Source organism: Solanum dulcamara, chromosome 3 (genome assembly GCF_947179165.1).
Source record: "Solanum dulcamara chromosome 3, daSolDulc1.2, whole genome shotgun sequence".
Taxonomy (NCBI): domain Eukaryota; kingdom Viridiplantae; phylum Streptophyta; class Magnoliopsida; order Solanales; family Solanaceae; genus Solanum; species Solanum dulcamara.
This window is the reverse complement of record NC_077239.1, coordinates 56,783,429-56,795,824: the sequence shown is the minus strand read 5'-3', so window position 1 is coordinate 56,795,824 and position 12,396 is coordinate 56,783,429. Positions and strand designations below refer to the sequence as shown.

Sequence of the window (12,396 nt, the reverse complement as noted above, 5' to 3'; positions counted from 1 at the left end):
AAAAGTGGGTTCCACAACCAAGTGCCATTGTTAGCCAAATTTCATAACAGGCCTCGGGACTAGACTGGAAACTTTGGGAAGCAAACGAAGGGTCATTCTAGACCAAAATAGACATTCCAAAACTAATGGCACTGTCATAATTTTCATCCGAGTGCGTTTTCCAAGAATGTTGACTAAAATCAACCATAGGCTAACTTTCAAAGTCAAAAGCGTCAAATGGCCCCAAACTCATATCAATTGCCTCGATAGTCATGCTGACAATGCTACTAGCCTAATTTGGCTATTTTGGAGCTGATGAAATTATTAGAATTTGAATTTGAGGTTTCCTTGACCCAAAACTCAAAAAGTCTCAATTAAACCAACTTAGGCCTTCAAAATATCAAAATGGGCTCGGAATATCTAAACATTCAGCCATCATTTCTTCTATTCCAAAAATCATCCCCCGAATCCAATGTTGTCATCGGAATTCCATTTCGAGTATTAAAACTCCAAAAGTCGACCAAAGTCAAACCTTGACTTAAAATTCCTCAAATTCCCAACTCAAGACCTCAAATTTTTGTTATAACTCCAAAACTAATTTTGTAAACTCTCCTAGACCAATTTCCACCTTCCAGAGTTGCTGGAATCGACAGAATTCCATTTCGAGACCCGTAGCTCTGGTTGGTATCAAAAATCACCTTTTCACCTCTTAATTCTATAAAACTCAAGAATTTGCACAATTTATAAACCATTAAGATTTTGATACTTTCAACTATAAAAAATGATCAAATAATACTGGGGGGCACTAATGATAGGGGTTAAATGGTAATTTCACACAAATATTTAAAAATGACGCAAGATCATTACATAATGTTACCAAGATATTGGAAGAGATTCATCTAGATCTTGATTCACTTTTCTATTTTTATTTCTTTTTTCTGTTGCTTTTATTCATTTAGTAGTCTTACAATTAGTTATTACTATTAATGTGTTACAACATACGAATCATATGTTGCAACATGTGACTAATATACATAACTGTGATGATTAATAAACCACTACATAGAGTTATGAAAAGCAACTAGTAAACATTGATAGTTCATATTAATGTTATAACACCTTACCCATCAGGGCTCTAAGCTCCCGAATGCTATCCTAGTAGCCCAAACCCATTGCATTCTATCACAAAATTATCATTTAATAAAGTATTTTTGACATCCATAGTATTGTCAGTTAACAATTAGTCTAGTAATGCAAGTGAGTATGATCCGCATGCAACATTACTTTCATTTCTAGGGAGGTTGGCAACTCGATTTTCTTTTCCGAAATCCTATGATTCGTTAAGAAATTTTCTTGGAAAATGATTCATGAATCCACTTTGCCTCAACATGATCAGGAACAAATCTAACATAGGTTGTATGAAGGGCAAAAACTCAAAATCTTCAAAAACTGGCAAGTTGCAGTCATATATATATTTATGACTCCCTCGTATAAGAGGATCTCAAGAGTCGCAAAATATTTTTTTTATCTAAACACATGAATCCTAGAATCCTCCTTGTCCCTATCCAATCCATGCCATCGGGAAATGGTCACTTCCCTCTAATATAGTTAAGAAGATATTCGTCCCATTTAAAAGATGTAGTCAATTCTTTTAAGCTTCTTCCACCAGGAGTTGTTGCTTAGTCACAAATTTGTTGGTAACTTCTTATGAAGGAAGTATAGAAGTTTAGATCCAAGATTCTATCCCGTGTATCATAGTGATCATCAAATCATATTTGCCTCTTCTACATGAGGCAAAGAATTTCATCAATATACTGAAATAACAATGAATTTTAGGTAGTAATTATTGAAAATCTAAAACAAAGTAGTACATTTGGAAAAACTTACCCATTCCTCCCACCATTCGTCCATAGTTGTCATCTTTCTGGAATCCTCTCTATCAAGGTAGTATATTTTGTACATTTTGCGGCCCTTTGATTTTAGGACTGCCGTCAATTTGTTCCTTTTTATTTTTTGCAAAAAATTGTAAATATTCACTAGCTTCAGTGGAGGATCCTCCCTTGTGGCCATCGTAATTGTCCAATAGCTTCTTTTTTTCATATTGTATAATGCCCTTGCAAAGGACTTTCTTCTCCTCTTAGCTTGAGGAGTATTATATGTACCCCAACTTCTTTTATGGAATGAAACCCCTCTTGGATGTCAATTCTTTAACGACCTCAGTCAATCCTTGAAGAGTCTTGGCAACATTATCGTCTTTTGCCTTGCACTTTTCACATTGACAGGCATTTGGTAGCAACATTTGTTGCATACATTAAAAGTTGTGGAGCTGAATGAAAAAATTCTTCAGCTTCATCACCATCCCCATCACCACAAACGTGAGCACCACCAACACCATCCCCTGCTTTTTCAGACCCAAACCCACTAAACCATACAACTATGTCAATTATATCCTCATGCTTACTAGAATCAACTAGCCTCCTTTTGATTGTTGTTGCTCCAACCAATTCTTTTTTAATCCTATCCACCATAAGATAAAATAGGGTTTCAACAAGACCTAGAGTAACTAGGAATGACATTTGCAACTCTTTGTTTTTGTTGGTACAAGCCACGGATGCACAACCTATAATAAAATATGAGTATGTTAGGTAACCATGCTAAGTTTTGAAGGAAACATATGCTTCAACAATCGTAACATATTAGTCAATAGTGGCAATATATGTATCAGTCACAAGTGCAACATATCACCCATCAATTATAAGTTGTCTACTATGTTCATCATATGTTGTGACATATAAGTCAGAATTTACAAAATGTTAGGCATATGTTATGAATTAAGGATACTATGTCGCAACATCTTGCAACATCTAACTCTTTTTTTAAGAACTTGTTTTTATTGCATTATCTGGTGGGTCAAAAAGATCCAGATGATTCTTGCTGTTTTTGGTAGACAACCTGTCACGATCTGATTTCTCAGGCATGACGACATCTACTACGATCCACCAGTAGGCAAGGCAACTCATATTCCAGAACTGTGAGTAATGGGATGTTAGGGTAGAATACTAGCAACACAATCTAAAATAGTAAAGAAATAATAGGAGCATACATGAACAGGCAGAAGAAACTAAATATATACAAACCAAAAAGATCCCTTCTAGAACCTCAAAGTCACATGTAAAGTGCTACTAATAAGAGAGTACAAGTCCCAAAAGTTGACCACAGAAACAAAGTTGTCTCAAAAAGAAAAAAAAAGGAAAAATGTATAAATAGAGGGAGACGGGTAAACCCAAGATGCAATGTGCTCACCCTCATCTCCAAGTATAAGGTAGTAACCTGAACGGACCCCTATAATCCCGATAGGAGCAAAGAAAAGCTGAAGTAAAATGAGCGGAGCCAAAAGGATTCCAATAAAATCACTATTTCCCGGACTTGAACTGAACCATCACCAAACTCTCATACATTAACCCAAAGTTGAGGGCAGATAAAGACGTGAACCCAAGATTCATCAGGGAATCAGGAATTAAATCATGTGTTAGCTGGACCACGATCTTCAATGGGTAACTGGAGGCAATGAGTTAACACGAGTAAACTAGTCCACAAACTTAAACCGGGTAACTATAGCCAAGGAGTCGAACATGGGTAAGCTAGACCTCGGACTTCAACTGGCTAACTATAGCTAAAGAGCTTAAAAACGAGAAAGCTAAACCACGGAAATCAACTGGGTAACTGTAGCCAGGAAACCGAACACAAGTAAGCTAGACCATAGGCTTGAACCAGGTATCTGTAGCTAAGGGATCGAACCGAATCAGAATCAGTGACCAACCAAGATTCATGGGGAGTGTATCCAAATAGAGTACCATCAATATATCATTCCAGCCTGAATCATATACAACCAAAATCATCGTGAAGTCTCCCAGAATAAAGAAACAAGCGATACGAGACCGACAGAAAACTAGGGCAATATGGAGGTAAGGTCACAAGATGAGTTACTACCCAGCTAAAGCTCAGACTATCGGACTCAAGTCTTCTATATAAGTCTATAGAAAGCTAACCGTCTGAAACAACGTCGAAGAATTTCTAAGGCCCAATGGTATAAAAAATCACATAAGTCTAAGGAAATCACTAGTCTAAGCCTAGATTATAGCCTCATAAGCTTCCAAACATATAACCATAGGCAAGGCATACAACACAAGCCATAGATCAATAATAAGAGGATGAATCATGCTTAAACAGTCCAACAATTTCCCAAAATAGTGCCTAGGACATAAATTCTAGAAATTTAGCATGCGCGACACCCCAAACCCTCCAAATCATACAATTCAATATATAATTACCTAAACATGCTTAGTCTCACGAGGGAAAAATTGTATTCTAACTATAAGTCGATGCGCGCTCTACAACTCACAAAACTTAAGTTTTTCCCTTCCGAGCGGCCTCTGAATGCTGCCACGCTATCAATAATAGAATCACGATGTTAATACGATGATTATGGCACTAAAATTATCAAATTCAGAGATAAGTCGATTTTGGAGTCAAAAATTGAAAATTGTGGGACCTGCTTCGTATCTTAGGGAATTAACTCCCAGAATAGGCTCTAACTACTACCCCTATCTCATGTTCCAACAAGGAACACAATTCACATACCAAAGCAGACCCAAACCTAACATGCATTCATGATCAAGTACAAAGTTCAAGAACACTTGAAACGCAGGAAAAAAGAGAAATTACCTCAAAGGAAGCCTCAACTCCTAATTCTGAACACATCACTAGGTTCCCCTCAAATATCTACGCAAGTTAGCCTTTTGAATTTCCCAAATCACCCCTAAATTAAAGGAGAAAACATGGTTTGAAGTTGATATAAAATCTAAAAAATGGGTCTTAAGAACGACCCTCAAGTGTCGCAAAAGCGACCCACCGGCGATCGCTTAAGCGACACCCACCTAAGAGGGATGGTCACTTTAGCGAGCTCCTAGCCTCTTAAGCGGCAATCGTTTTAGCGACTAAGGGTCGCTTAAATGATGGAACGAGACATAGTTGGTGCAAGAATGAGCTTAGCATGCCAAATCCTCCAATGAGGTGTTCGGTATTTGTTCGAAACTTCGTGCACCCAAACGAGATATGCTACCTCACTAAATTCGATATCCCGGACTCAATGGTGCATTTAAAATTTCCATACGAAGTTATTTTAACAAAATGTGGGTCGCACACCCAAGTGCCATTTTGAGCCTATTTCCATAATGGGCCTCGTGATTAGATCAAGAGCCTCAGGAAGCAAATGAAGGGTTGTTCTAGACCAAACTCAACATTTTGGAACTAACCGTGCAGTTAGAATTTTCATCTGAGCAAATTTTCTAAGAATGTTGACCAAAGTCAACTATAGGCTAAATTTTAAAGGAAAAAAATGGCAAATGGCCCTAAACTCATATCGATTGACTCGGTGCTCGTATCGACCATGATACTAGATTAATTTCACTATTTCAAAGCTCATGGAATCCTTAAAATTTTGTTTTGAGGTCTTTTTCAAGTTATAAAAGCTCCTAAAAAGGGAAACAGGACTAAAACCCAAATAAATGACCAGTCGATCGAACAGTCAGTGCCAGCATGTCATAAATGATTTCGAGTCTTTACATGAATGCTCTAAATAATGGAATGAATGCTTAAATTCAAACATGACCTGGAGGGTCATTATAACATCCTCTACTAAAGGAACTTTCATGCGCGAAAGTAAGAGTCAACAAGTACCTAAAGGTTTAAATAAGCCAGGGAACTATGCCTACATCTCATGCTCGGTCTCTCAAGTAGCCTTCTCGAATGGAAGATTCTTCCAATGTACCTTAACCATAGAAATGGCTTGGGAATGCAACTGTCTGACATCTCTAGCCAAAATAGTAACTGGCTCCTTAATATAGCTCAAACGATCATCCAAGTCAACTGCATCATACTGAAGCACATAAGACTCATATGAAACATATCAGCGTAACATCAAAACATGAAAAACTAGATGAATAGCTAAAAAGGATGGGGTTAAGCTAACTCATATGCCACCTCGCCAACTGTCCTCAATATCTCCAAATGAGTAATATACCTGGGGTTAAGCTTACCCTGCCTCTCAAATCTCATCAGGCCCTTCATGGGCGATACATAGAGGAATACTCTGTCACCAATGATAAACCTCAAATGTCGACTTCTGTGATCCACATGGCTCCTATGTCTTCTTTGAGTTATTCTGAGACTATCCTGAATCACCCTCATATGATCTAAGGCCTCATGTATTAAGTCTATACTACGCGGCTTGGGCTCCATCAAGGAAAAAAATAATTGTTGTATGAAAACTCCACCAAGGAAAAAGCTGATCCCACTGACTTCCAAAATCCATAACACAATACCACAACATATCCTCTAGAACCTGTATAGTGCGCTCCAACTGACCATCAGTCTGCGGGCGAAAAGCTATGCTAAGGTAGACATGGGTACCCAACTCCTCCTATAAAGTCCTCCAAAAGCTATATATAAATTGTGAGCCCTGGTCTAAGATAATAGAAATAGGCAACCCGTGAAGGCGAACCATCTCCCGAACGTAGATACGGGCTAATCTCTCTGCATTGTAGGAAGTATGAATGGAAAGTAAGTGTGCTACTTGGTCAATTGATCCAAGATTACCCAAATGCTATCAAGATCATGGAAAGTGTGAGGAAACCCCACAGTGAAATCCATAGTGATCCTTTGCCATTTCCACTTGGGAATGGGTAACCTCTGAAGCGTGCTACCAGGCCTCAAATGCTCGACCTTAACTTGCTGAAAACTCAAATAATGCGATACATAATCTATAATATATCTCCTCATGCCATTCCACTAGTAATACTGTCTCAAGTCATGATACATCTTAGCGGTGCCCGAATGGATAAAATATTTGGAGTCATGGGCCTCGCTAAGGATCATCTCAATCAAACCCCTAACTCTTAGAACATAGAGATGACCATCAAACCTCAAAACCCCATCTGAATCTTAGGTAGCCACACCGATATTATATCCCAAAACCCGATCTTGCAGTGCAACTAACTCCTTATTTTCAAACTGATAGCTACGAATCTGGTCTAATAGAGATAAATGAGATTCCATAAAAGCTAATACACATTAGGAATCTAAGATGTTAAGTCGAATCATCCGATAAGCTAAGGACTGTGTCACGACCCAACCTCGTAGGCCATGACTAGGGTCCGACCTGGACCCCGTATCCATATTTATCAGCTGTGCTCAAGTCGAATTATAGACACACAATGCCTATACATCAAGTGTAGTCAAATCAGACTACAAACAACATGATACATACATGAGAACCCCCATGGGTCATAATATTTCATATATTTGTAGCCTCTTTTATCTATATTACAATATGAAAGGGCACGCAAGCCGATAAGGTTGCCATAATATAATAACACAACCCACATATATATGTCTACAGACCTCTAACAATAGTAATTACAACATATGGTGGGACAGGGCCCCCGCCGTACCCCTGAATAACAAAATAATACTATACATCAGCGGCCAATGCCAAAGACTAGACTCTGAGACAATTGAGCCTCTTCCAGCTGAGCTGAATGGAATTCTAAGCTGAAGGACTCCCAAAACCTGCATCTATACCTGCGGACATGAAATGCAGCCCCTAAGAGAAGAGGGTCAGTACGACATATGTACTGAGTATGTAAAATATAACATAACACAACTGAAAGTATCTTTGAAATAGAGAAGAAGGGGATAAAATATTAAATCAGAAACCTGTACCTATATTCTGTGAATCATAAAGACATGCATGCTCAAATTATACTATATAGACAGCCCTATCAGGGATCTGGTGGATACATCTGAAAAACCATCATAGCTCTAGTGCCATCACCACCTTATTATATCACATCATCATATATATATATACATGCCCTAGCCCTCTAGTGAGGGACTTAGTGGATAATGTAGTGAACTGTGCACGAGAATATGCCCTATCCTAGGACTCACTGATAGAAGGATTATAATATGCACAAGTAGAAGAGTGAGTAACTATATGCAATTTAAAACATTACCAGAGACTTGACCGTATAAGAAGATTAAACTATCGTCTGAGGACCCGAGTAGTAGTGTAGTCCTTTCAAGTGCCCTCTAAGTGCCATTAGGGGCCATATCAACCAGAATCTCGGGGGTCCTAGGCATGTACTAAAGTAACACTAGCCACCTATGAAACCGGAAGCACTTCTCATCCTATAGTCTCTAAGACTAGGAGTCTGTACATTCAATACTTCTCTTAACGTATAGGAGGTTCAAGGATAGTAGTTTAGCTACTATGGAGTTTAACCTCCAGAAGTAAGTATGGGACACTTAGGGGTGGAATTACCTTAGCAATCGCATCATCTTTTACTTATATTTACGACATGCCAAAAGAAAAGAAAAGATAGGCTTTACATACTTATGTCAAAACATGCCAAGAGAAAGCTTCACATACCTTGTATAGATTTTTCTTAATCACATCCACGTCCTTCTCCTCCAAACCTATTTAAAATGGAAGAAATGCGAGTATCAACAACCTTAAAATTTTCAGCACCTTCAGTTGCACCTTAGTATTCATGGAACCTATGTCCTTGTTCGTCTCCTCGACTAGGTCTTTAATTAGTTAAGGCGTTAACGAAGATTGGGAAGCACCTTCCCTATAATATGCCCTATCCGAATTTCCAATTACATCCCTAATCACTACATCCAACTAAAAACAATACCCTGCAGCATATATACACATATAACATGGAAACATTACACAACACAAGCTCCAAACCACTTGCTGAAAATTACGATACCAAAATAGGATTTCTAGTCTTTATTTCGCAAAACCTTTAATTATACGAAACAAGGGGTCATGTGGATGCAACCAGAAGCAAAAAAACCTCTTTTAGAATAAATTTAGTCCCTGAAACACAATCCCACACACCTGCAACAGAATACCACAAGCACAACACTTTAATTTGATGACAATTCAACTATAACGACTCCGATTTAGATTGTCTTCAACGTCAAGCATTTCTATGATGTTTTCACATTTAATCCACTTAAACAACATATAATACACTTATTAAAAACACAATGAACTCCAAATTGAAAGGAAAGGTCTTACCTTACCTGAAATTGGTCAAACTCGCCCAAAACTCAATTTGGAAACCTCTTTAGTGCTAAAATGGAGCGGGCTGTTTGTGTCACTCCTTCGCTGCCCCAAATTGGAATTTTATGTCATAAAACATCATTATATAACCATGGAATACCTTAAATAATTAATTCATGGAACAAAACTCGTGCCTTACCATTCTTGGCCTCAAACTCGTGACCCTCTCTTCTTGCTCTTAAATTTTTTCCTTCAACTTTCTCTTATTTGTTCCTTGTGTAAAGCTGAATAAATGATTCCATAGACATCGTAAGATACATATATGCATATCCACATGGTTGAGTAACACCGTAGATAATTAATTTGCGGAGAAAAATTAGAGAACTCACCTTGAACTTCTTCCAAGCCGTGGCTGCCTCTTTCTTTTCCTCCAATGTTTTTTTTCCTCTTTTTTTGGCTGAAGTTTTGGATGTGGAATGAATTTGTTAGTGACCATACACATATATATAAGCCTTTTGGTAGAGTGACATGTGGCATCCCCTAAGGGTGATATGTGTCACGCCCTTAGGCAGCCACGTCACTTCATGCCCCCAATCACATACTGCCATGTGTCGTTGGTGGGGCCCACCCCAAGTAGGTGGGTCACCTACATGAACCCAAGCAGGTGGGTCACCTACTTGACCCCAAGCAGGTGGGTCACCTACTTGACCCCAAGCAGGTGGGTCACCTTCTTGCTTTAGGTGCTGCCATGTGTCGCCTTCCTAGGCTGCCACATCTCCTTCTCTTCTCTTCTTCATGAGTTTGTAATCTCGTCTTATTTTAAGAGCCTATGTAATCCGTGCTACGTAAGCTTTGTATGTCCTTAAGTATCTCAACTGTATAATACTTCTAAATTAATAGCTTACATAGGTAAATCGATTCCTATAATTCATTTCTTGGCCTCCAACTCTTTTTGGATTCTCATAACTCCATTTCCAACCTTCCCTTTCACGGGGTATCGCATTTCTCTTTACTTAGAGTTGTTTGATGTGTGTGGACAGTAGGGATCTCATGGCCACTTTTAAGAAGACTAGGAATACGTTTCAAGGTTCAAAAGTGCGGGGTGTAACATCCTTCACCCCTTTAGAACATTCATCCTCGATTCTTAACTCGGCTTCTAGGGTGTTACGAGGATTTTGGGGGTTTTGTATAATTGTCATTTCCTAATTCTGTTAGGAGGTTAGATTATTGTTGGTATATGGTGAAAACGTATGGATATCTCCTTTTTTGACTTCTCAGGTCATCCTCTTTTTGGATTTTGTTTTGTCACAATATCTTGACGGAAATCATGTCCTAGTCCACGATCATCTAATTTGTCGATCCAGGATAGCGATAGGTAGTTTTTCATAAGATAACTCCTTTATTACATTGATTTTATCCATAGAGAATACTCTGGAAGGGTTCACTTATGCAGTTACTGGACATTGATGGGTGGAAGATTAGGTGTATTGTTCCTAAACCAGATAGTAGGGCCACTTCGTAGGCAACTTTACCTATTCCACATGTGGTTTGTTAAAGACCAATGTATATCGAGCTTAGCTTCTCCCTTCTTACCGAACTCCATTATTACTTTCATGGGCAACACCTTCAAAGACACCCAATCGCTCACTTAATTTTTCTAAAGAGCGATGTTGATTGTGTGCATATAGCTTCTATCAAATTTGAGCAATTAAACTTTTTTCCCTGAATAGGCTTTATATTCTATACCATTTATCAAACCACATCTGGGCTTATTAGTTGTGTTTTACTAACATTAACCCAACCAATTGGCAACCTACACCGTCTGTCATACAAAGTCTCGTATGGGGCCATTCAGATACTAGAATGATAATTAATATCATAAGTACTCCTGACAGGTGGTAGGCAATTGTCCGAGCCACTTTTGGGGCCAACCGTATAGGCCCGCAACATATCGTCTACTATGTAGCTAGTAGACCTAGTCCATCCATCAGTCTGAGGGTGAAGTAGTGTACGAAGTATTATCCATCTTCTTAGTTTCTTTGCGGACTGACCTTCGGTAGTTACTTGTAACTTGGGATCCTTCGTCTGGGATAGTAGCTATGGGGACTCCGTAAGGTCCTACCACTCTTTTACTCTATAGTTTTACACCTTCTCAGCTGAGTAGGTAGCTGTTGATTGAAGGATATGGGTTAATATCGTTAATCCACAGGTAACATTCCCTTCAGAGTCATCTGTCGATGGAGTCCAAAGTGAGTCTGGTGGCCCCAGTCATATTGTGGAATCTTCGACCTCGTGTATTACTTCCTTCCTTCCGTAAATAATATTAACTAGTACCATATTGTAGAACTGTGGCATTCAAGTGCGCCATCAGTTAGTAATTAGCTAATCCTTCTTGTTTTGCTTAAGTCCCTTTTTTTCAATTCCCTCAACATAACTTATAGTACTTTAGGTACATAATCTCATGTCCCTTCTCCATCGCTAGTTCAATTTCTTCCATCTTGCGCGATCATACCAGCACTAACACACTAAATTCTATCAGAATTTTGAAGTTAAGCATGCTTGGGAGAGAGTAATACTAGGATAGGTGACCTCCCTAGGAAGTCTTCGTGTCGCGTTTCAATGTAATCCTTGAAATAATGTGCGGGGCACTCAACTTAGCCCAAGATTCACCTTAACATCATCTCGCTAGTCTTCATGTTTTGCCTTGCCCTTTCCTCAGGTATCTTGTAACCGGTATAGGGGTAGATCATTAGTTCCACTATGACCATGTCCCCCTTTTTTTTATGCACCCACCTTCTAGTGTTATATCATTCAGGGTATCATCAAAATTTCTTAATGCTGTCTTACATACCATTCTTACTTTTATCCAGTTACTGGTGGCTTCCAGACCTTTCTAACTTGGTTCTGCAAGGGATCCTATTGAAGTTTAATTATCCATCTTAAATATGTTGTTACATCATTTGCCTCCACCTTACCCTTACAATTTTCTCATTGGCTTCCCCTCTTTAGAGGGTACTTATACTTTTGTCTGCTTGTACCTTGCTCCATGTATCTATGTCCAGTCCCAATTTCATCCAGTCCCCTTACCCAATCTACTTGATACTGTATCATGTCTCCATCTCTCTGCATATTTTATAACCTGACTATCCATGTACGGAACCTTGGCTAAATCACAAAGTATCGAGAACCTTTTCATACATAGTGCGACACCTCATCTATTAATCTGTACTTGAGTAATGGGACTCATGGAATAACTTGTCCAAGGCCACTTTCTACTTGTC

General features: G+C 38.7%; 1 pseudogene; it reads left to right on the top strand.

Annotated features, from left to right (window-relative positions):
* The first annotated feature begins 11,613 nt into the window (after positions 1–11,613).
* Positions 11,614–11,733, top strand: LOC129883830 (5S ribosomal RNA; annotated as a pseudogene).
* The last annotated feature ends 663 nt before the right edge of the window (positions 11,734–12,396 follow it).